General features: G+C 37.8%; 1 protein-coding gene across 1 annotated transcript in view; it reads left to right on the top strand.

The window, feature by feature from the left end:
- The window catches only part of LOC115903072 (probable ATP-dependent RNA helicase DDX10), a 61,831-nt gene that overhangs the window by 21,006 nt on the left and 14,301 nt on the right, over positions 1-26,524 (top strand). The window lies entirely within an intron of this gene.

Genomic DNA, 26,524 nt, shown 5'->3' with positions numbered 1-26,524 from the left:
TAGGCAAATATCTTACTCCCTTGAGAAAATCGATAATGTTCTTTGTCTGATTTTTGCAAGCTGGCTGTGCTCTGGGAGGCTTAAGTATAGGAAGATGCTCCATTGTGTTACTCTGAAGTGGAAAGTAATTACAGTTTCAGATGAAAAGCCTAGTTACGCTCAGTTTTAAGTATGATTCTGCCTTCAAAGATGGCAAGCTATGAGAGCTGTTGGCATCATGACTCCCCAATCAAGCAATAGAAATTTTCTGCCTGTAATTGAATGTATAAAGATGCATACTTTTTAATGCATTTAGCAAGCATTTTAGGAAAATTATGGAATGAATAATTAACAAACATCTTAATAAAGGGAGAAAACATTGATCAAATCAGGCTGTATCACATTCATGAATACTGTTTGTTAATTTTGCCTCTTTTTAGGGAATAAAATGTTATTCAGCAGCTGTGGAAAGAAGTCAATTTCTTTCAAAATTATCTGCTTGCTGATGTACATCTCCTATCCTGTTCTTGGCCAAGCGAATGAATCTGTCAATGCTATTGGAAAGTGAATGAAGTTGATCCCTGTTGAGGAATCATTTGTGTGTAGGGAGGGTTGTGTGCCTGTGGCATGGTACTTGTTAAATGTGGGGCCTTAGCCCCAAGCCCACAATTTTATGCACTCTTGCCTCTCTTCTGTGCAGCACTTGGATTTGGAAAGCTGATTTACTAGTGCTGGTCTGGTGTGAGATTGGCACATGCTTTCCTTGAGGGTACCAGCTGTGTAAAGCTGATATTGCTTTGACTTCATTTTATTCTGGAAGCACTTAGCTCACTCTCTGCAATAAGGTGCAAGCCTCAGGAACTGACATGTCTCCTTGATGAAAACTGTTGGGATTTTTCTGTTGTTTAGAGGCTATTCTTGCCAGAACTCTGTGCAGCCAAGTCCTGTCATTTTCAGTGTGGCTCATTTCAGGGAAAATGCTTCCGCTGGGAAAGGCTGCCAGCTTGGACCTGGGCTGTTCACGCCTGGAAGTGGAAGGGAGCAGCAGACAGTAGATAAAGGTGCCAGTTTCTGTCTGCTGGGTGTCTGAGGAATTAATTAAGAACACTGCCTGCTTCTCAGGATCTTAGACATGAGGCCATAGTAGTTAAAGTTCTCCATAGCTTGTGTGGGATATGACTCAAGCAGCTTGTACAAGATACCCAGGGGAATAAAGGAGGAGGAAACGGTAAAACACAGAAACTATTGAAACATAAACCAGTTTAGAAAATATATGCTCCCTAAGTAAGGAGTTCAGAAAATGTTAACATTTTCACTAGTGCTTTCATAATATGGCTTGTGACCCACTTACTCTGCTATACACTACTCCTTTGGTAATTTGTAATATTTTCTTGAAAGGGAAGGCAATAAGGAGAGCCAAAAAAAGTAGAAAAGGTATTTTTAGCCATGTTTATGCAGTTTAGCAGCTGGAGAAAAGGACTAGATCAACAATTATGAGTAGCCAGTCACTTCAGAGCAGCTGTGGTCATAATTTGTTTTCCACATCTATCTGCTTTATCCTCTTGTTTGTTTTATTAATTGTCTCCCTTGGGTTACAAACTCCTTGGGTTACAAAGTATTATTATGCTGTCTTTCAGTAATGCACAGCCTGCCAGGTCTGACATGACCAAACCAGAAATTTACTTTCCCATTCTTAGCGTTAAATAACAATTCTTTGTGAATTTAGGGAGAAAAAAGAGAGGAAAAATTACAGGAGAGAAGGATGTCCTCTCTTTTCCTCTGGTGCTGCAGGAGCAATTGCAGGGAAGATTTTGCTCAGCCTTTGTCATACTGGGACAGGCCAGGCTTGCTGCAACTGGAATTGACTAACCAGATTTTGGCACGCTCTGCTGAGTGTGCCTGAGCAGGAGATTAGATGAGTAGGTAGCTGCAGTGTTATTGACTCCACCTTGGATAAATCTCCATGCAATAAATAAACTCAGTAAGAAGTGAAGACTCTTAAAGGATGCTTTGGAGAAAGTAGTTCTAGGTGTTTATGACCATTAATTAAATTTTCATGCAAAAGACTGTGGAAACAGATAAAAGAAGTCTTCTCATATATTCTTATTGAAGAAAAACTGGAAATTTAGGGTTTTGGATTTTTTTTTTTTAATCTTAAGATTTTTAATTGTCTCCCGTTTTATGAGAATTTGATGTGATATGTACAAATGAAATGTTTTAAGATAAAAAGAAGCACATACTTTGTTCTCACTCAGTACTCATTAAATTATAGTTCTCAAACCCTCCAACAAATTTCAATACTGTTTACTTGAAGAGAGTCTGGAGGAAACTAGGCAAGAATTAGTCTTTTGAGCAAGAAGTGAAGCACTGAGCAGCAGCAGCAGGGAGCGACAGCTGCTCCAGGAGGGGAGCTGGGTGTTACTTGGTGAAGCCAGCCTCTGGCCCCAAGCAGGACATCCCTGTGCTCATGACTTTCTACTTTTTATTCGAGAATCTACACATACGGATTTCTTAATCTGTTTAAAGTACTTTCAGGTTTCAAGCAGTATTTAAAGGTCCTTGCCCTGCTAGCAACTGTTAGCTGCAGTGAAGCTAAACAGGACTGTATTTCTTCTTTAGTGATTTTAGTCTTTGCTACCCTGATGCCTTAGAGCACTACTGATGTGCTGAGAATTATGAAGTGAGGAAGATTTTGATTTCTTTTAAAAAAAAAAAATAAATTGTTTTTGTAGGAAAGGAATTTTCTGGGAGCAGCTAAACAGGTCTGTGCTTCAGGAGTGGAGAGCAGAGCAGGAGTCATGAGAAGGTGCTGTTCCCTGCCCAGCACTGATGTGCTAGGTGATCCTCAGCTATCAGCTCCCAGCATCATGCAGGAAGTGGTACCTGGTCCTTAAAAGAAGGCATTGATTGCTGTCTGCTAGAAATAATTTGGATGTCATCTGTAAGCAGTGTAAGGAGGTAAAACTTGCTCAGTCATGGCAGTTCAGTGCATTAATTCAGGTTTTGGCAGTCCTGTAGCAGTTACACCATGCTGGTGTCCAAAGCAAAACAAAAACCTGGAAAAGCTCTGACTAGCAGAGCAAAAGCTGTTTATCCAATGTCCATAAGAAAAATGGATTAGCCTGCTGAAAACTTGGAGAAATCCAGCTTGAACACATTTTCCTTACTGAGATGTTTTTTCCTATTTCCACTGGACAAAATTGAAGGTGGGGATTCTTACCCAGCTGGAAAACTGACTTGTGGAAGAAATCAAAGGGCTCAGTTGTCAAGGATGCTTTTTCTCGGGAATGAATGGTTGCTGAATAATTATAGAACATTAAAAGATCAACAGCAACAGCAGGATAATAAATATGCTTTAACTTTTCTCCTCCTTTCTCTCCTGTCCTCTCCCTAATATATTTTGCTGTTCCCACAGGAACTAGTGCTTGCGTATGAGATTTTACAAAATATATGCTATATATATAATTTAAGATTTTTCAGAGTCACAATCTTTCTGCTGTGAGCACATCTACAAAATATACGTGGGTGAGCAAGGGGCATATACTCAAAAGATATGGCAGATTCAGGCATTGATCCCTGCCTATATCACATCTCTGCAAGCTATAATGCTATAATGCTGCACCCCTGAAGCACAGACCTTTTTAGCTGCTCCCAGAATGCTCAATGTAGCATTCTCTTTTCTGTGCCTTGTTCCATAGTCTGTTGAGATTTTAACTAGAAAAATGCTTAAATCCACCCTTTTGTTTTAATCTCCAGCATCCCCCCCCACCCTGGAATTTGAGATACACTTGCCAAATGTAGCTCAAGAAATCTTTGCACCATGTGGGAAAATTTAAACAATAAGGGGGAAGTCAAGTCCCTTGAGTAGGTGTGGCTGATAATCCACTCATAGAAATATATACTTCAGAATATTGTGAAAAGTCTTCATCAAATGTGGATAATTCCTGTAGTTACTGGGTGTATAGCACCTCTGCTTCTGCCTTAAATTTCCCTTTTCTTGAGATCTAGCCTGTAGCTTGTGCTTAGGCTGGAGACACTGGATTCAGTGTGAATGTGAACAGTAATTTCAGTGTGGAAAGGGGGTTTACAGGAGTGAAGGAGGAATTTGGTCTGTCTTTGCTGTGAATCCAGGTTCCCAAATCCCCTTGATCACTGGGGCCACTGAGTATTCTTGTGAAAGTCTCATGGGATAACTGGTGGTTAATAGTGAAGATGGATTGTTTTGGTCATTTCTTATGACCCTCTCATGGATGGTGTTGCGGAGGCATTGCTTTAGCTCCCTGTGATTTCTGGAGCTGGAGCAGGGTTTCAGGGCCAGATCATTCTGATGGTCTGGAGGGTGTTCAGGTTGTGGAGTTTGTTGTTCTTAAGGAGGAGAGAGTTGTGTTGTGCTGGTGTAGCCTCAGGACAGGTTATGTCTTGTCACTGCTGTTTGATAATCACCGTGAAGGCCTTAACATTATTCTTCATCAATAATTATTTTTGATTCTGAAAACCACAAAGAATGGCAAAAAATTAGGTCATGTTCATCTACAAAAACTTGCAGTATGTTTAATGTGAGGAGCTTACAACTGAAATTACTGTGTCAATTTGATCCCTTTTAATAAGTCAGACTTCTTTCTTAAAGCAATCTCATTAACCTTAGTTTAGAAGTAGTTCTGATCTGTTAATTCTTGTGTTCTGGATGCCTATCCAAAAGCTGTAAGTAACTTTATTTATTCAGTGCAAGGTTTGAGTGTTTTGAATTTCCTTGACAAGCTCTGTGAATAAACAGAGTAATTTGGGATATCAACATCTTAACATACTAATTTAGGAACTTCATTTCAAAGTCAAGTCATGGAAATGGAAAATGAATTCCTGATTCTGAGCTACTTGTATGCTGAAACATTTTGTAAAATCAAGGTATTCTGCAATATTTTAAGTTAATATTTGAAAATGGGTATTATGTGCCTGTATGGAAATGTTACCTGTATTTTTCTTTTTGAAAATAACATTGATTCCAGTTAATATAACAATTGAATTGCTTTAAGTAAAGCTGTAATAAGTCCTGTCTTTTCTGCAATTAAGAATTTATATGATTAAACCAATATTTCAGTGTTGTGACCCTGAACAAGTTTCAAGTAAGAATTCTGATGGATTGATTTGCCAATTACCCATGCTTCTGTAAACCTTTTCATTACATCCAACAGCACACTGAGGATTTCAAACATATTTATCAGATTGACCATTTAAACTAATTGACCATGGCTATAGCAATTGAATTTCGTGAGTATAATGTTCACAACTGTTATTTTTAATAATATGTGTATGTGATGAGAGTTTGCTGCTCTACATGCCAAAAGCTGATGTTTTACCAGTCACTGAGGCGATTTCTTCATAGACCCGGCGCAGAAGCACGGTAGTGGGACTGTGGACCTTGCAAATACTCTCTTATTCCCTGAAGGTCTGCTGGGATGAGGTGGATGCACAGTGGATCACACAAGTGCATCTTCATTATCATGTCTGATATACCCATACCTTATTCCTTGTTTTGTATTCACTTGCACGTTTATGGTGAAGAGAGGAACCTTCTTTTTTCTTCAAACTTTTGGGGTTTTTTTCTAATATTGGTGGCACATTTCTAGGGGAGCTTTTGATGAAATATGTAATATGGATTTTTAAGAGCAGAGTAACAGAATTTCTGGCATGTTAGGGAGCACAAAGGTTATTGTCTTACTTGATTGTAAATGATTGCTGAAAATTTCTAGGGCAATACTGATGAAATTTCTCCAGTAGACTCCAGGAATATTACACTGTTTAATTTGTTGTTCTTCAGGAAAACCTTTTGTTTTTACAATGTCTGTGTAAATTTGCTTGGAACAGAGGTTTTGGAGACAACTGCTGAGCTTCAGAGCTTTCAATGTGTTGAAGACTACACAATTTTATTTATTTCACAATCAACAATAAATTGGCATTTTGAGGGGAAAAAGGAACACTTATGTTTTCTTTTTGAAATTTTAGGCTATAAAACTTGCAAACTGAATAAGTATGCCTTTTACTCTTCCTCATTACTTATGTGGGTTTATAATCATTTATTTGTATCACAAATAACTCTTGGTAGTTGTAGAATTGAGGAATGCTTTGGCACCATTCCACCAAAGCTCTTGGATGGGGCTCAGCAAAGAAGTGAACATTTTCTTGAGTTGCTGCTTCACATCCATCCTTCTTTAGAGCAAAGAAGGTATATATTAATCTGCTTCATTTTTACTCTTTGTCTGCCTCTGTGGCTATTAGGAGCAGGATTCCAGCATCAGGTGTTTGCCAGCATATGGCAGTGTGGTGGAGCACAGGGAGAGCAATTCAAGAGCTCTGCTAGCCTTGCAGAGTGGCATAATTTCTTCCTGGCTTCCAAAATTTCTTGTTCAGTTTCTTCACTGATTTAACACCCTCCTCAATAGTCTCTGTCTGAGCAGCACATGGAAGAATTTTTGGCCCTCCCTGACTCTGGCCATGGAATAAGAGGCAATAGACAGTGGTGGAGCAGCAGATCCAGCAGTATGAAAAGAAGAAAAAAAAAGCTATTCTAAAATGTTATAAACCTTTCTTTGAGCATTTTCTTCTTAGTAAATAGACCACTATATGAAATTAATTGTAATGATACTTCATTTGCTTATCTGCTCTATGTTACTCCTTAATAGTGCTTAGTAACCAGTATTTGAAATTTCTCTCCCTCTAAAGCACAAAATTTAAAGCTGTTACTCCAAGCTCATTTACTGTGTTCCATACCTGTGTGGAGCAGCAAATTGTTGTATATTAGTGTGGAGTTCTTCCTGCTTTTGGCTCACCACAGTCCTTTGATGCCATAATCAACACAGTACAGAGGAATTGCCTGGTACTGGACTTCTGGAGATCTTCACCCTCTTTTCCACCTCTGCTCATAATCCTGACGTGAGAAACTCCATCCAAGGCAGACATAATGGCCTTAGGCTTACAGCAGCCTTCACACAAAGCTTTTATTTGGGAAGTAGGTATTTTCTCTGGATTGAGAGGTCTTTTCCTGTTCCATTGTGAAAAGCCAGATGTATTCACATTCCTCAATTCTATCTGTTAAAAACATTGTGCAGGTGATTGCATTTCACAAGTAAGCTGTATCAGATTGTTCAGACTTGTTTATTTTTCACCTTGGTTTGTTCTGGTAGTACTCTGAGCTGCTTTGCAGCTTTCCTTATGTGTTTGAAACTTTCTTAGATTATAGACTTCAGATGCAGGAGTTCTACTTTGCTCCATATCTCAGATGTGAACTTCAGAATGAGTTAATTGGCTGATGAGCAGGGGTAATCTTTCAGATGTGTTTTGATGACATCTTCATGCAGCACACAGTGTTATTTCGTTTTAAATTAAGCAGTTCTGTTTTCTCAGCATCCCCCCCCCTGTTTATATTCTTGGAATGTGTTACTTGCAGTATTGTACATAGACTGCTATAGCAGTTGTAATTGCTACTAGTGATGAAAATTGATTTGGGCAATCAGAAAACCATTATCTGCATTCTGACTGATAATGCTGCAGTTACCAACATCTTAAAATTCTTCTGATGGTTGTTTTTTCAGAATGCTCTGGGGTCATGCAGTCACCAGGATTCCAGTTGCTTTATGCTGAATCTTAAGTGAGCATTAAGAAAGAAAGAAAAAGTTCTTGGTTGTTCTCTCAAATACATTTTTTTTTCCAGAGTTTTTAAAGATTTAGTGCTTTGTCAGTCCTCCCGTGCCAAATATATTAGATCAGGAGTAGTGCAGTATCCCTTGTTTTACCACAGTGTGAAGAGATTTTAATAAGTTTTCTGTTCTTTCACACTATCAGCTGCATTGATAAACCAAGCAGTTTGTTAATAAGAAATGCCAAGCTAGTAACTAACACGTGGTTATTTAGTACCTCATGGGAAATCTGGTAAGCTCATACTTCCTCCAAATGAAGCTCAATGTTCCTTTTCTTTAAGGCCTAATGTTTCCTTTTTGTATTGTTTTGTTTTGCTTTTCTCTCTGGTCTTTCATGAAATTTGTTGTGGACTTACAGGTTTCTTATCTCTTGCTGTTTCTTTATCCTGTTTTCTGTTTCTTTTGAAGGAGCTAACTTCAAGCTGCTATTGCTTCTCTTTGGTTACTTTCTGCTGTGAGGAAATCAAGAGGAGTAGCAAAGGGGAATAACAGGAAGAAAGATAATAGCATAATCTAGTAGCAAAGCCTTAGGAAATGTGTGCAGTATTTTCAGAGAAAACTTTTGAGGGGCTTTTTTGTTAGCTTTGTTTTCTTCATACCCTAAGGTTTCATATTTTTCTGATGTTCTTTCAAATGAATATATAGTGGTAATATTTTGCTTGGCTGTTGCTAGGATTCACATTTTAAAAGATGCATTGTTCAAATGAAGGTGCAAATGAGACCATATGCCAAAGTCAAGAGTACAGATTTTATTTAACAGTAAATGTGAGATAAGTGGATATAAAGTCACCACCATATGGGTCCTTCAGCATCCTGCTGGCCCTTTTTCTTCTGGTCTTCTCTGTGGTGGGGGTCCTGGAGTGTTCTCTTATGGAGGCACCACTTTTACAGTGTCCAGGTCCCAGGTTTGCACAGAGTACAGATGTGTTCCTACAGCTGGAGCTGCATGTGTATAAGGGATTGCTTCCTTTCTCACAGTTTGCCATGGTGGGAACTTTGGTAGATTGACAGCTGATCCTTCCTCATACTTTAAGGAAAATACTTACAAATAGGTAGAATTTTCTTATAAGCAGCTTTGCAAAGCAAACTGTTATGACTGATAATAAGGTAAGTTGAACATATGTCGGTAAGGCAGTCAGCAGCATGTAATAGGATTAGACCTGGTTTATACAAGTATATTACTCTCCTCTCTTCATTCTTTTTGGACAATCTGCCAAGGCTTTGAAATTTTCATCAAGAAAAATTCTGGATGGACAGGGGAAGGTGATTGATTAATTACAGTAAGCGTACATTTACATGATGTGAGTGGGTATTTAAGGTGAAAGCTCATAAAGATCATTAAGTTTCATAATAAATGGCAATCTAAGTCCATTTTCTTTGCTAATTCATATGCTGTTAAAAATGCCAAAAGTTATTAACATTTTTAATTTCCCATCACCTAATATTCTAGCAGACTACATATCTACAAAAAGCAGTGCTAAGGGTCATTATAACTATTCAAGGTATTTACTAACTTAAGGAACGCACAGAATTTATGAAATTCATCTTTCCTAGGTACCTGTACAGCGTAACTCTATGAATAAAACCAAAGCTTTCTTTTTATGAATTAATTCAAGTCATAGCCAACCAAATCAGAGTAGGATAATTAAATTAAAACATCTTTAAACACCTTCTCTGCACCGCTCCCAACTTCCTGGGCTTAACTACAATCCTGAGTTCTCCACCCCAAGCAGGGTGAGTGGGCTGTTAATGTGGCTGTGGTCAGTTCATCACACATTGACTCTGCTGCTCCTTCCTCCTTAGTGGAATGACTCCTCACCCTCTTCCCCTGCTCCAGCATGGGTTTCTTCCCAGGGGAGACAGTCCTCCATGGACTCCTCCAGCATGAGTCCTTCCCCAAGCGGCAGTTCCTCACAAAGTGCTCCAATGTGGGTCCCTTCCATGGGGTGTAGTCCTTCAGGAAAAGGATGCTGCAGTGTGGATCCTCCATGGAACCCCAAGTCCTGCCAGCAAACCTGCTCCAGTTTGCCTCCTCTCTCCATGGGGCCACAGGTCCTGTTGTTGTGGGTAAGAGAGGGGGGACCTTCAGACAAAGTTTACTAGAGAAGCCATCCCACTGAGTCATGAGGTGCAGAGAGGACTCCCTTCCTTTCTGAACTCCTTTTTAGAGAGAAGCCTGGGTAAGACTGGATCTGGTCTTAGTCCCAGACTGTCAGCGCTTTTACTCTGTCCTACAGGATTAAAGATGGCAAATCAGATACATTTATGTAAAATTAATTATTTATTATGACAAATGATTAGATAAAAGATTTTAATCAGAATTATTTACTTCACAGTTTAAAAGCTAAAAATACTAGTACCATTTAGTATGGTATAGTACTCTATGTCAAAACAATTATATTAACACTAGCAAAAAGAAGTAGTCATTAATTAGAGATTGATGTAACTCGCCATACCAACAGTTGTGGGCAGATCTCTTTCACTCACCCACAAGGAGTATCTGTGAAGGGACATTTCCACTTCAAAGAAGGGAGCTTCATACCCGCACTCCAAGAAAGAGTATGTTAGAAGAGCCCAACATGTGGAAGTGGATTGGACTGTTAGAGTGTCAAGTGATTGACTGCCAGTCATATGTCTTCAGGTCACCTTAGGGGCTTACCTGCCAAGTCTTTGCTTGCTGTCAGGATTTGAGTTCAGGGTTGGTGAGACAGACTGGTTTTAGCATAATTCAATACCAAACCGAGCACATGATGCCTCCTCTCACCTCACCACTGATATCTTGCAAAACAGGGCATTGTTTGAGTTGTTTGACCACATTCCAAGAGCCCTGCTACATCTGCCAGGAGCCTCCTGGAGTGTGGGTTACCCACAGGGTTTACAGCCTCCTTCTGGCATCCATCTCCTGTGACCTGGTGTTCTCCACAGGCTGCAGGTGGGTCTCTGTTCCCCCATTTAGCTCCATGGGCTGTAGGTGGACTCACCATGGTTGGCACCATGGAATGGAGGAAAATCTCTGCTCTGGTGTCAGGGTACTCACTTCCTCCCCATCCTTCTGTGCTCAATGTCTGCAGGGCTGTTTTTCTCACATTTTCTCACTACTCTTCAACTGCAACTGTGCAGTTTTTCTTCCTTCCTTTAACTCTGTTATCCCAGAGGCACTGCCACAATTGCTGATGGACTTGGTTTTGTCCAGTGGTGGATCTTACTTGGAGCTGGCTGGCATTGACTCTGTTGAACAGGAAGAAGCTTCTGCTGGCTTCTCTCAGAAGCCACCACTGTAGCTTCCCCTTGCTACCAAAACCTTGTCATGCAAACCCAAGACAGAGACCCAGCTGACAAATGTAAAGCAAAGAAACACCTAAAATTAGAAGAGGTAAAAATAGAGAATGGGAAGCTGTCTGATTGACCTTACAAGCAACACATTTATGCTTAATTCTGTCAGTTAGGTTTGCTGTATTTGTTAGATCAGACTGTGGCTCAGACAAAGTTCACAGAAAAGCAAAAGGTGTCATGCTGAACAGCATTGATTTAAAATTTGTTTTGAAGTCTATAAAAATTGACATGTCTTTAAAATTGCTTGATATGGCCAGGCTGTTCAGATTTATCTTTTGACAGAAGGACCGGATCACTGTTTCCGCCTCAAGACAGGAAGACAAAATATTTATTAACTTTGAAGGTAGTTTACTTAGAAGCTTATCAGAAATATTCATCTCTATGATGCAGTTGGTGAAAGGACTTTTGATGCCATAGTATTGCATCACAAAAAGGAATTTTCTAGTGAGTGTAATTGTGAGGGAATTCCATCCAGTTTCCTCTGTTGCCAGTGAATGCAGATTTTGTCTATATCATGGCAGAAAGACAGGTCCTGTATTTGTTTTCCCTTTTTCAGAGTTGCCATTCTGAGGCTGGGCTGCTCTGACTGCCATGGGTTTAAAGCACTTTCTGGGTAGTGTAAGTGAAGGATCATTGTGAGTTCCTGCTGTAGTTCAGCTTGAACTGTTTTTTAATGTCTCTGTTCTCATAATAATGCCAATGATACTGAAAAAATTCAGAAAGCCCCTAAATGTAGACAGAGAGCAAGAGATTAGTGCATATATCTGATTCACCAACTAAAATATGAATTCTGTTAATTTGCTCTGCTTAAAGTGAGTTGACGTACTTAATTCATTACTACAGATCGATGAGATTAGTTTTTCAGGTGCTAAAGAAAATAACCTGTATTGTTTGTTCTGAAAGGCATTTGAAAGACAATTCCCTGTGTAATTCATTAAGCATTGCATTTCAAATCCAGTCTTCAGTTGAAATTGTTTTCAGATTTTTACAGATTCTGTAATTTTGCAAATTGCTAACTGCATTTGAGTGTCAGACACTGAGTGAATTAAACTCCTAGAAGGCTTCTTGGTAGGAACATAAAGAACATTAGAAAGATTAATGCAGCCTGCATATATAGAAGTGCTTGGGGATTTTTTTTTGTCACTAAGAGCATTCACAGTAGCATCAAAATATTCTAGACATCTGGAAAGATATCCCTTTGTAAAACTACCTAAAAGATGTATAAATATCACTGCACCTGTTAAAAATTGGTTAAAAGAATATTAGATAGATAAATTACTGTATAATCCAAGGCTCTGATCTGTCTCAATAAGCAGGTATTGACTTAATGCAAGGATCATTTTGTGGTCATCTGAGACCTATATTATTCTAGAGGCTTTCCGTCTTAAAATCTATGAATATAAGGATGGATTTCTGTGTTAGAGGATTCTCTTTCTGCTTCCAATTTTTAGCTTTTTATGTTAGCAAGAGGAATCAGAAAAATCTTGCTCAGGTCTGGTTCTTGATAGCCAGAACAAAGATAATGGCTGACTCAGTAACCCATGGCTCACTGATGGATAATATCTAGTGAAGCCTTTTCCAGACTGTGAATGGTATGCTGGTTTTGGAGCAGGTCTGTAAGTCCCTCTGGAGAAATGAGGTAGATCAAAGTGACTTTACAGGTGCACTGGGAGTGCCCCTGGCTGGGATAGAAGATAAGCAGCTTTGGTCTGAATGGATCTACTGAAGCATTTCTAATTGACAAGTAGAAACTAGGAAAGTGATTCACTTAATCCTCGTTGATGTTCTCTTTTAGTAACTTCTGGAGGAAGGCAAAGTACAGTGTAAGCTTTCTAGCCAGCTTGAGTTGTTGTATAGTGAGTTTTAGTTCCTTCTCTAATCTGGTACAGTGACTCCTACTGATCATTCTGTTGTTTCCTGTCTCATTTTAAGCCTGAAGTTAAAATATTAATCATAGTACTAATAAAATACCAATTCTCTTAAACATTGTGCTTTCACTGTGTGTGAGAAATGCTGCTATAGACTTCTGTTTTCATGCATTCTGGGTGTCTTCTGGCTGCAGCCTGAGCAGCAGGGTCCCAGGAGGAAGAGCCAACTATTTCATCAGTAGGTAGTGGCAGTTAGGCTTTCCCTGTTTCCTGGAATGAAAGAATGGTTTGGGTTGGAAGGGACTTCAAAGATCATCTAGATCTAACTCTACTGCCATGGGCAGAGGCACCTTCCACTAGACCAGGTTGCTCAGAGCCCCATCCGCCTTGAACAGAGCTCCGCCTTGAACACTTCCAGCCATGGGGAATCCACAACTTCTCTAGAAACATCCTCTAGTAAGTCTGGAAGTATTCCAAAAAGAAGAGTATTTTTAAATTATGTGTGCTATTAGACAAAGATGATTTGGCCATAGTGAAAAATCTGTGCTGTACATAAATTGCTCGGCAGTTCTGTAATTTTTCTTAGTGTATATCATGTAGACCTCAAAGCAAACTGCAGCTGTTTTCAATAGTATCTCCAGAATATGCACAAGAGAAGAGTTTCAAACATACAGCGCAAAATTGCAATTTTCAAGTTTGGCTTTTTTGTTTACTTGTTTTTTCTGCTTTGTGGTGATGTTGAGTAGGACTTTTGCTTTGTCCCTCTGCTTACTGATGTCTGAAATAACCTTTGGCAGTAAGATGCTTAGCGTGTTTGAAGTTGTCTTAGTGTAGTACTGTCCTCAGACTTTTAGCTCAAGCATTTTTCAGATACTTGAGTCACAAGCTCAATACTAGAATGAAATAGTGTCATAAACAGTATTAAAAAGAATGGTCTACTTGCCCTGATATTTTTGCCCTGATATGTTTCACTATAAAAGAAAGCCACACAGCATCTTTCCAGAACCTTTTGCACTCTTCCTGGCTCTTAATTGGTTGCTTGAAACATCAGGTAGATCTATAGCAGCTAGAGCTATTCATCTGTTACCCTCACCATTCAATGGAAATATTTTCAGTCTGTTTTTGCTTTTGGGCTGCTGTAAAATGCTGAAAATGCCAGCACACAAGTCTCTTTGTCCATCAACCACTACAGATGTGACTTTACTGTAATTAAAATTCAGGCACTTAAAGTATTTGTAAGCAAAGATAAGTTGCCTGTTGGAAAATTGTGTCAAAGGCTGGTGATAAACTTCTGTATTGCAATACCAACAACCATCTAATTTAGTGAAGGAGCAGGAAATGTCCTCTGTAGTTCTAGTTATATTTTCCAGGCTGGCCTTAGAAAAGCTTTCTTTCTGTAAGGAGCTTCTAAACCAAATGAGTCTTCCATAAGTTTAACTGAAGGTATTTCTAGAACACTCATTGCTGGTGAATACAAGTGTTATTTAAAATAGTGTTATGTAAGTCTTCGTGGACTGAATTTTTAAATTGCCATTTAGCTTTGAATTCTGAAAAGCTTTTCCTTGCGTGCTACCTTGACAAGTTAATAAATTGTTGTCCAGTATGTTAGACTCTTTAAATTTTGCTGACCTTGTGACTAGTACTAAGTGCCTTGTGATCTCTCAGCGTGTTTTTCCTCACAGCAGTCTCTAATCAGGATTTACTTCTGTTCACATGTGCAGGCAAGAGCAGTGGGACATATTGAGTGAATTCCTTAGACTTTTTTTTTTTTGACTTGGGGCTGGAGCAGAGATTTGAGTAGGTTTTCCCACTTTTGTCATGCTAGTTGCTTGCTTGCTTGACAGTCCTTCCTCTCTCTTATCTGAAGGGCTTGTAAAAAGAGAAACAATAGAAAGATGGAGTTCAAAATGAATTGCAATGTATATATGATGTGAAGATGGTACAAGCTTTTCCTCCAGTAACTGTAGGTAAGTCAGGTTTCCACTGCTCTCTGTATCTCTTGCTGGTAACGTCACCTTCCTGTTGAGAAGTATTTCCAAGTGTTTTTCAGGACATATTGTTGCACTGTGGGCATCAGAATTTCAACAGTTTTGTCAGTTATTTGGCAACGAACCATACAAACTGTCAGATGTGTGCAGATTACAATTAAAAGTGTAGATACGGATTATGGTGGCTTCTTGAAAACAAGAAGCGTTGGTGTAAATGTATTAATCCTTTCCAGTTAGGATACTGTATAGCCATCTTAGCTTTTCATTAATTGACTGCCAGTGTTTTTATGGCACTATTCCCTATTATGACAGTAAAGTTTACTTATCACAGTGTCAGTCCAGCAAAATAGAAAAAACATGGTACTCAAGGTCAGTGATAGATTTTACTCTCATTTGGAGAGTCAAATTGCAAAGGTATAGAAAATGCTGCTGCAATACTTGAAAAAATCTCAAGGCTCGGATACAGAGCTTCTTCTGTAGTACATATGAAGGAGAGGACAGAGGCTGTAACTTATATTTTACTGTTTTGCCTGAAATGTTCTGAACTCTTCCTTTGGATGAGGATTCTTTGGAACTCTTCAGGGAAGTCAGACCACTTAAAATTTTGGTGCATTCTCATTGTTTGTGAAGCATCCTCATGAGTCATCTTTTCCGAGAATAGTTTTTAAAAGACAGTGGGATAGATTACATAGGAGTATTGTTCATAGTCATCAGGCAGTATCTAGTAGTTTGAGGAACAACTGAAATTTTTTGTAATTTTTGGCTATTGTGTATCTATTTTATAAGTTTATTCATCTGTCCTATCTTGTAGTTTTGAAAGCTATTTAAAATGAAAAATTCTGTCCTAACACACGATTGAAGATAAGGCCTTGACTTTATGGAAGCTCTTTTTAAATGCGTTTTTGAAAGGAGAGCTTGAATATAGTTTTAGATTTTTTTAATACCTGATGATAAACTTTAATTTTACCAAAAGAAGTAGAAAGTACTAATTTGGACAGTAACAGGCTGGGTTTTTTCCAAATCAAAATCTTCTTGTATTATATGTTCTTGTACAAAAAATATTTTCAAGTAGCTTAATAGTAGTAATAGTTGTCTTTGAACAACAGTATTGATTTATTAGCTGAAAATGGTCTTAAAAAGGAATTAAATGATTCATATAAATGGCATGTATTTCCATGGCTAGGTGGCTAGAGAGGCTATTAAAAACTGTATCCATAAAGTTCATTTAGGAGAATCAGGATGAGATACATTAGTTTGACTTCCGTGATCAGGTCATTAAGTTATGAGTAAAGTTAAAAGCAAGTTATGTGTTTATGCTTCACATTAATAGAGTAGTGATACATTCCAGTGTTAAGTTTCGCTTGTGACTTTCTGCTTCCTCTGGAAACTGAAGTTGGAATATATTGTGAGGAGAACTTAGAAGTCTTTTAGACATACCTCAGGGGTACATTTTGCTCTTCGGTTCAGGATTCAGCCTGTCACCAGATATTTTATATATCTGTTTCTTCCCGTCTGAATCATGAGGATTGAGGGTTTCTTTTTGTTTTGCTCTGTAATTAGAGGAACAGCATCCTCTGAAAATATCCCTCTAAAAATTCCTGGCTTTCATGAGAACTAGGAAAAATCTTTCTGAGGCATTTCATAGTTGTGTTTTCTGGTACTTGTGCAGGATCTGAGGTTTTGCCTTGTAAAGTTTTGCTAAGTGTCCTAGCATGTGGCAGCAAGGTTGTTATGGAGTGCCTGTCTGTGCCTTCCATTCCTGCATCAGTTGAATTTTGATACTATCTAGATTTTTTTTCAAGCAATTGAGTTGTTTCTACATAATAAAAGATAAAGATGTTGTTGAAGCAGTGGAACTTCTGACATGGTACTGCTTATAAATATTCTTGCTCTGGATGTGATATTCACTGTTTCAGTGGTATCAGAGTTTAACTAAAAAATACAACCAGTTGCCTAATATATTCTGTACTTTAATCTCAGTTACCTGAAAACATGATTGGAGTAGGTGTTCTAATTTCTCACTTTTCCAATTTTATATATATATATATATATTTATATATATATATATATTTATTATATTTATATTTATATTTATTTATTTATATATATATATTTATATATATTTATATATATATAAAATCAGACAAGAAAAAAGCTGAAATGGTTAATCCTGATATTATTTTTGTATACGGGTAGGCGATTTCTTGTTGATGTTAAAAGCCCTAGCACTTTGAAATGGTTTATTTGCTCTGTAGTTGTGACCTTGCCTATTTAAATTCAGCTCCAGTTGAAAAAAATCATCAGTCTACAGGGTAGCACTTCATAGAAATAAAGAGAAAACATAGTTGTTAAGCAAGTGGCTTGATGCAAATGCATTTAGTTGAAGGTGTTGCTCTGGCCTCCAGTCATCCAAATGTTATCCTGAATAATTTTTTATCAAATTAAACTGTTTTTTGCATATGCCCTTATGGCACCTTTTTTAATTATAACTGTACTAAAATAGTTGTATGCTGGTAACAGTTTTTAATTTATTTTACTTATATGAGGTGTTCATAAAAAACCCGCTCTGTAGTATATTTCTTGGAGTGTTGCAACATTATAAATTAAATAATACTTCAGCTGATTCTTGTGGCTGCCTCTTCAGTGAGACACAGTGAGCTTCCTAGCAGAGAAGCTTGAACCTGACACTCCTGAGCAGGTCACGTGGTGTCTGATTAAGGCTTAAGATTTCTTAAGATAAAGTAAAATATCCTTGTATTTTAAACATATTTTTTGAGTCTTAAATTGCAGACCATTTAATAGGGGTAATTTAATTTAAATTTAGTTTTAATTAGTTTGCAGCTAGAAACATTTAAACAAAAGAAGAGTACAGGTCTCCTCTGTCCAAGGTGCTTTCAAAAGAAAGAATGGTTGGAAGCACAGCCTGTCTCAGATATTTCAAAATTTACAAATAATCTGTGCCCTCTGTTACCCATTGATCTCATTTATCAGCTTATTGTCACTGGAAGCAGTATTTGGGCTGCTAAAATGGATTGCCAGCAAGATGCTGAAGCTCTCAAAGAAACTGATCACCTTCAGCAGTGGTGCCTCTTCATCACAACTGTGAAGAGGAGTTATGGAGCAGTGACTTGAATTATGCTTTAAGAAAAGGCATCTACAAATTACTTTTTAATCTTTTTTTTTACTGATACATAATGTATAAAGCAGGATTCTGTACTTATTTAATAAAAATAGACTTAATACAAAAGCAAGTTTAATTAAAACTCATAACTGGAGATGTCAGAATGCTGATCATAGGTCTGAATATACTTCTTTCTAAATTCAGTTATATATTCTGAATTTCATGATGGATATTATGTACTCAGTGCTTTGGGAAGTCATGCATAATGTAACAAGGATATTCAGTTAACAGTACCTCTAGCAAATGTTCTCTGTGCTAATGTTGTATGCCAAGTACAATGTGATATAACAAATTATTTATTTATTTTCAATAGATCATTAAATTTTATCCTCAAAATTTTGTGAATTTGCAAGAACTTAAAAAGGAAGCGTAAGCCATTTAAGATACAGGCGTAAGGAAATAGGTTTGTGGATGCAATCAAATCATAATTAGATTTTATAATCAGGTTGCTCTTCTGAGGCAGAAATAATTTTAGCAACTCCATAATGCTGAAATCCTACACTTCTCTGTGGCAAAGACTTGTAGTCCTGAAGAAAGCAAAAATCCTACTTTGAAAATAAAATGTTCTCTGTGCAAAAATGTGTGACTTTCCAAAGAGAACCAGGCCCACCATTTCTCAGTGGAGAAATACTGCAGTGTCTCTGAAATCAGTTTAAAAGTCACAGTTCTTTTGTTTGACTGTCTTTATCTACTATAACAGATTCAAAAGGCTTCTAAGGAAAAAAAGTGTTTCCTTTCTTATTAGGTCAAGAATTGAAGGATTACGCAAATCTAAATTACCCACAGCAGGTAGTGGAGAAAGTAGCATTTGAATATAATTTCTCTTTTTGGAGTGTGTTATGGCTTCTCCCTTCAGATTTTCATCAAGACTGAAATACTAAGGACCAATTACTCGAATTGACCCTTGAGGATGGGTCTCAGGGGGGAATTAACGTGGCCACAGGAAGCCCTGCCTGACCCCTCAGCAGTTCAGGAAATTCTAAGCACAATAAGTTTAAGCATTGATTTCTGCCAGAGGTGGAACACCCCAGCAGGGCAATATGTGGCAGTGTGTCTCCACTCCAGCCAGTGGCTGCTGTTTGAATTTTTTGTTCTGTCCTCAGTACTTACTGGTGGATGGCAAATGGTGATTGCAAGTAGACTGTGTAACGCCAGGAGGTCGGAAGGGCAGTTGAGCTGTTCGCAATGGAGTTCAGAATGAGTGGTAAAGTTAAGCTAAAATGACTTTTCCTGACAGCTTTCTAAGCATGTTGTGATCTATTTTCAAATCAGAGAGATTAATATTTATCCTTCTTGTTTTAATTTCCTTCACATATTCTATATATGTTGCAAATATTTAGGGGAATGGGGAAAAACCCCATCTTATATTTATTAATAAGATGATAGATAAAAATCACAGACTCAATAACAAAAAGAATTATTAAAATACATATTTTAAATTGTTAGATACATTTTTTTATTTTTGAGAACTTTAAAATGGTGGCTAAAATGAAAATATTAAGGAATGATCCATGAAAAAATTTGCTAGAAAAATCTAAAAAATTATTCAAGAAATCAAGTTGCTGATTAAGTTTCAGATAGAGATGTGATTTAGAGAACAGTCAGTAACAGAGAAAACTAACTGCTTTTTCATATCAACTTGTACCCTTTCCTTGTTCTGAAATACTTCATTTATTTGATAAGTTAAATTCAAGGTGCCATTAAAAGTTGAAAAACATATTGGGATTTGAGGAACTGGTTGTCTTTGTTTATTCTAACCATCCTCTTTCAGCCAGTGAATGTAAATTAGGTTTGAGTCTTTTAGCCGTACCAAAATCTCATAAGATATGATGCTTAGAAGTAGTAAATTTTGCTAGCAGCAGAGAATGTAGACATAAATGTTAAACTTACAATACAGCATCTGCTTGGATCAACTTAATTTTGCCTACATGTATGTGCTGTATTTAAGATGGTCCTCTTTAAATAGTAACTTTTAAATAATATGCACACAATATACATATTTTAGAAAATAATTAAAATTCTGGTTGGAATCCGTTTCAATTTCAGATGGAATAGGAATCAGCTTGACCCTAATGATGATTAAAAAATGAGTAATAATCAATTGGCGAAAAAGTGATGGCTCTTCTATCATTTGCTAATGCAAAAGGAAAAACTAGGAATTTAAACTATTAGCATAAAATAGCAGTACACTCCTTGTGTTAAGTCCAGTGTAAAACAACTGTGCCCCAGAATACTGGCATTAAAAAAACATAGCAGTGATTACATGTGAAACAAACTGTGAGAATTAAAAACTTCCTTATTTTAATGGGGTTTATAATTAGTGATTCAAATCACTGATTTAAATTGATGCCCCTGATGTTGCTCTCTCTGATGCCTGGAGAAACGGATGTAAAAAAGCATTGCTTTAGTACAGTATGAAGAGGGAAAGTTTGTATCTGCTTGTGCAATGTTAATGACATTATGTCTAACCGTACCTAAGTTTGATCATTCAGACAGTTTTACCAGAAGGTAATTTGCAGGGAGTTAGATAGAGCCATGTTTCACAAAAGCTGTCCCCACAGGAGCTAAATGCCAAGGTAATCAATCATACAGCGTACTGCATCCTGTTGTTATGGATATAGTACGTTATTTATGCAGTATAAAGATTTTTTAGATGTTGTTGAAATGAACAGGCTAGCACATGACCACTCTAGGTTGTAATAAGTTACATGAGCTGCAAATTGCAATTTCATAGGTTAAAATTTGTATAGATGCCTTCAATGCTTGCAGCAAGTTAGAAGCTGATTTGCTGCAAGCGTGGACTTCTGGGGAGCAGCAAAAATTCTGTTAGAAGTCTGTAGTATGTCAATTACATCTACAGATGAGTATTTGTATACCACTTGTATTTCTTACTGAATCCAAGAGTTGTTACTTGGTCACTGGAAATAGGGTAAAACTTTTTGGCAGCAGTACAAAACCCAAAGACTGTTTGAGGGATAGCACAGTTTAGGTTCTTCAACAAGCCATTGCATAAGATATAATTAGGCACAGGCTTTTGATGGAAAATTGTCTCAGCTTTCAATTTTTCCCTCACTGCATTGTTCCAAACATTTCGGTTTTGCTGAGAACAAGATAGTCATCTTCACCAGATTCATTTAATAAGCTGTTGTATTTGTATGAGAAGCCCTAAAAGACTGATAGAAAACAGAACAGTGGTGGAACAAATAATGGCTTCCATGAAATGAGGGTGACTTGCTTCCCTTCTCTCTGTCAGATATTTTGCTTGGTTTGAAGAGAAATTTGCAGTCATACCTGTAGAGTGATTTTTAAATTGTGACTATTACCCCTCTGTGGCTGAAGAGTTCTGAAGCTGAGAGAGTTCCTGGGTTATTGGCAAAGCGCTGCTGTTCCTTACCATGCCTTGATATATTTTATTACTGTTACCTACGTACTTTTTGAGCCCATGTAAACTCCTGAATACTTCAGTGAAACATTCATGGCTTTGGTAAAGAGAAGAGGTGCCTTTGTGTATTCCACCATGCATTCTCTAGTTCTGTTGCTGTCAATTTCTTTCTTCTATACCTGGGACTTCTTCCTCTTGGCTGTTTTTCTACATTCTTTGCAGACATGCAATCAGCTCTTGTGCCATTCTCATGCCTTCTTACTCTCCCCATTTCCTACTCTCTTCCATTTTTAGATTTAGACAGCTCTTCTCTCCCCTTTGACTCCATTTGTCATCACTGTAATCTCCATCAGATCTTCTCTTGGTAGTCTTCCTCTCTTAGGCCCTCTCACTTTTGCCTTACTAGTCTTCCCTGTTTGTCTTTGATTCCCACTTCCACACTGGTCTTTTGTATTTTTTGAGCTGCCACATTTCTTCATGCCCTTCTGTTCATTTACAATGTAGACATGTTTCAGTTTTAGTTCTACTCAACAAACATTCATCAGCCTTCCTCTGATTTGTTGGTCATTCACTTGGCCTTTCCATACCCACTCCAGTTTTAGAGGGTTTGCAAATGTGACCACTCTGTTCTGGTGTCTCTCTCTTCTCTTGTGGCTTCTCCTTTATAATTTCTGGAATCTTAAAATATTCAGTCTCCTTCTGTGATGATGCACAGCCTTTTGCTTTTTTCCCTTCTCTTACTCATGGAGAAAAATACAAATTCGTGTCTGTACTCAGGAGTCTTATTTCAGTTTCTCTACTCCAACTCTGCCTTTCTGCCTAAATTAAAATCTTAGCTGACAGATTTCATGGATTAGGCAATACTCGAAAAAAAAATTTGAGCTTCTTTGCTACCTTCTTTCACAGTCATTCTGTGTATGACCACTTTATCTCACTTCAGCCTATGCCTTAGCATTGCCATGGTCACTTTCTGGTGCTTATCGAAATCCTTCCTAATTCTCTGTTTGTCTTTTCATTTACCACAGATGACAAATGTGTTCTCTCCTTCCTGAAAGTTCTCCTGTAAGTTCTCCCTGTACTAGCATTCCTCAAGCCTGCTGCATATATATTATGACATTTTATTCAATTCCTTGAGTAACGCTAACTCAGCAATTATTCTTAATTTGAGTTGAAGTTTTTGCTTCAAAGTTGCTTTACATTATTTTAGACCTGAAAATTTGTTTCTTTCAATTAGTTGGTCTAAAAGATCTTGCCTCGTATAAATCTTTCAGGTTCTTCATGCTTGTCATTTTAAAGACATGCCTGTTGTACTTTTTCATGTAGATAAAATTGTTATCAGGGGATATTATAATTTTCTGTCTGCTGGTGGATGGCTGCCAGTTTACCTCAGAATCTTTTTCATTTTCCTCATTGAGGTTCCCCTTTGCAGAAATGCTTGTGGAAATACCAGAGGGCAGGTCTCTCTCTGTGTCATGCCCATTGCTCAAATCTTCCCCAGGCAGCTTACTTCCTTGTCATTCATCAGTCTGGATTAATCTGCTCTCTTGTGGCTTCTATGCAGAGCTTGCACTTTTTGTGCCAGCAGTTGTCTTTTGCAAAATTTTGTAGACAGAGATTCGTGGCTTAAGAGGGTGAATTCAACAACAACAAAAGCGATTAATAATAAATGACCCTGCAATTCTGCAGCATCAGCCAGTGCTTTCTGATTTACTTGTTAGTTGTTTTGAAACTTGAACAAACATGAAACTGTTGCAGCTGCCACATAGGTCTGGAACAAAGGCACACCAGGTCTTGTTCTCACAGCTAGCAATTGACTAAGTGCCATGAGCAGCGATTCCTCTTCTGTGTTTCCTTTCCTTAGTTCATGTCAAACCACCAGAAGTTAAAATAACTTTCACTGCCTGGAATTAATTTGATTCATATTTTTCTCCCTGTAAGTATGCTATTCTATATGCATATTTTGTACAAGCATTTAGAGTACGTGACTTAAGCAGTACAGTGAAAGCATAAAAATGCTGTCACTGGACAAACACTTAATGGCAGTGTAGCTCTTTGTTGTGTACTGAATACAAATCAGTTGTTTCAAGAAAAGAGCAGAACTAACCAGTTTATAGAATTCCGTGACTTAAAAGGCTTCCCTTCTAATTATTTCATGTCAGTGCTGCTGTTGATCTGTTCCTTTTTGAAAAATACCCATCACTAAGCAAAGAGTGGTTCCTGCCTGCGGTCTCTGCTGTGATTAGTGCTGGTGGTAGGACACTGCTGTGTCTCAGCAGGGCTGCAGCTCCCCCAGGCTTGTGCAGAAGTGCTGGAAAGTGATACAGAGAAGATTGTCTCATGTAGGTGCTATCTCTGGACATATGCTGAGGTTCCTTGGAGAAGGCGGATGTGTTGAAATGTTTGACCACAGACGCTACTTTGGAGACTTACTTTGGGTATTTGAGCTGACAGCCATGACTGCTGTGAACATGAAAGTGGAGAGAAAGGAGGAGTCTAAAGACAGTCCAAGGGTTATGTGTTGGGAATATAAGTTCAAAAACATTGTTCTGCACTGTAGTTTTCTAGTTGGAGTTTAGCTGTTTTTTTGGTTTGGTTTTTTTTTTTTTTTTTACATGGCCTTAGACTTTTGGACAAGTATGCTGGCATGTCTAATTCTCTCAGACTTCTGTAATTTGTTTTAACACTGCTACTTTCCAGAATATAATGTATTTCAGTGTGTATTTTGCTTCTAGTGCTACCTACCTAGCAACTTAGTTTCTTTTCTGTTGTATTTTCATGTCTGTAGCATAAATTACACTTAAGGTAACAGTGTAGTTGTTTTATCCTGATACTAGTCTTCCCTATTGCTAAAATCACCTTGCTAATTGGCTAAATAACAACTTGAAGAAGCTTGTCTTTACAGTAAGGATTCTACGTGTGTCGTAGAAGAACAAATTGAAAAGGAGAAGTGTAAGGTCTAGCTCTGAGACATATCCATTATAATTGAAATCCAAATACATTAAAACAAAAGGTCTCTGAGTAGATTTAGAACTTCTCACCAATTTCTATGAGTTTTGTGTTTTCAGTGCTTCTGAACTGTGCTTGTGGCAGGAGCCATTTCCAGCACAAATTGCTTTGCTATAGTTACACAGGAATTTGAATGTCAGAATATATGCATCAATGTCTGCTGGTTTGGAACACAGGCTTACCCATTCACTGACCATAAAATGTGGGGATTTAGGAAAGCCAAGAAAGAAAATTAAGTATTCTCATGTGCATTATGTGAGAGCACCAGTAAAAGTAAGATTCTGCTGGCTAAACGAGGCATACTCTATTGTTTGAGATCTCTAATGACTTAAAAGAAATAAAAAATTACTGCATGAAATTGAACCTTGATGTGACTGCTAGTGATCAGGAATGGTGAATGATTGAAGATGAGGCTAAAAATTATCTGTCCCTTCTAGTGAAAACCAGGAATCAAATTCTCTGAAGTGTTGTAAAAACCAGCAACTATGACCGACTCATTCCAGAGCCCAAAGATCAGTGAGATCATCTGAATGCATGGGTCATGTCTGACTGACTGACCTGGAACCTTGGTTTCCCCAGTTTTTGCCTACCAGCCTATCTGGCCAGAGCCATGGAACATGGATGCACCTCAGATAAAGATAAAGAGGGGAGCTGTGAGTTTTGGCACAGCTTGGACGGCTCTGTGTTTGTCAGATTGTGTGTAGTTTGCTCCACTGGCTCCCAGTCAGTTTTCAGTTTATGCTAAGGCTTTTGTCTTGATCTTCAAAACAACTGTTGGATCAAACACCCTAGCAACATCAAAGGCTGTATTTCATTTCTGAACTGCCAGAAAAGCTGTATTCCTCTAGGGCAATGTAGATAATGAAGTATCAGAGCAATCATTCATCAGCTGGGGACAGTGTGTTGGGTTGGGGTATAGGCTGTGAAAAAAACCCAGACCTGTGAGGTGATCAGGTGAACCTACAGTAACACATTTTAAAGAGAATGTTATAAAACCTCTCTGTATGTATTAATGGGTTCCATCATAAACGTGATGCAAAAGCAACTTCTGTTTTCATCTAAAAACTAATTGTCAAAAAGAAGAAAATTGAGAAAATTCGGAATGCTGCCAGATCTTTCAAGATTCTTTATTTTTAAATATCCTGTTATATGAGCCATAATATGCTAAAATTCTGAAAGTTGTGTACCTGTGTTGGGTAACCTCCTAGCAGTGTTTAGAACTTAGCTTTTCTTGGCATTACAATCACAGGCATCCCTTATTGGGAGAGGCATAATAGCAAAAACTAAAGGGTGGCATAGCTCAAAAAGGACAGAGTATTAAGTGTGATGGACTCAAGTGTGATCAAATTCTAACCAGACCGTAAGAGTTTTGTTTCCAGCTAATTGGAAATATTCTCCCACTGTGCTTTGTCAAGTACTATCTACAGAACTGATAGTGCTTAAGCAATTATTTCTCCCCTCTCAACCTGGTTGCTAGAAACTGATAAATTGCCTAAAGTGTTGAACATCAAAAGTGCAACTCTAGACAATTTAATTGGAGGGAAAAAAACTTCTTAAACTAGAAAAAAAAACTGTCTTAAATTAGATATAAATTTAATACCATAATAAATATGTATTTTAGAAATGAAATCTAAATACAGTATTTTTCTATCTACAGGTCTTCATGTAGATAGAAGTTCTGCTATTTTTTTTTCTTCTGATGGTAGTCAGATAATTGCCATCTCAGTACCTATTGCCTGGTAGAAATGAGAGATCATTCTGGTTTTTTTGAACATTCAAGTCCCTTGGGTGTCTGAGGTGCATCAGTTTCTTAATTTTAAGTTTCTCTTAGCCTGCCTAACTCATTTACCTGAGCTCCATCAGCCATTCAGGCCCCCTTAGGAGGAGGGGAAGTTATCATTACATCTTGTAACAAAGACAGAAGATGAATTGGAGGTATTCTGTTGATAAATATGGCAAAAGCTCTAGAGGAGCCTGTCCTGTCTGTGTCACAGGGTGTATGTTTTCAAAATGACTGCAATAAAGTCAAATGTGATTGTTGGCTTGGTACAATGTGGAATGTTGACGGCAACAAGGTTTCCAAAACTTCCAGCGCA

The sequence above is a fragment of the Camarhynchus parvulus genome, chromosome 1 (assembly GCF_901933205.1).
Source record: "Camarhynchus parvulus chromosome 1, STF_HiC, whole genome shotgun sequence".
Taxonomy (NCBI): Eukaryota; Metazoa; Chordata; class Aves; order Passeriformes; family Thraupidae; genus Camarhynchus; species Camarhynchus parvulus.
The sequence above is the reverse complement of the archived record's forward strand: the minus strand, read 5'-3'. Positions and strand labels throughout refer to the sequence as shown.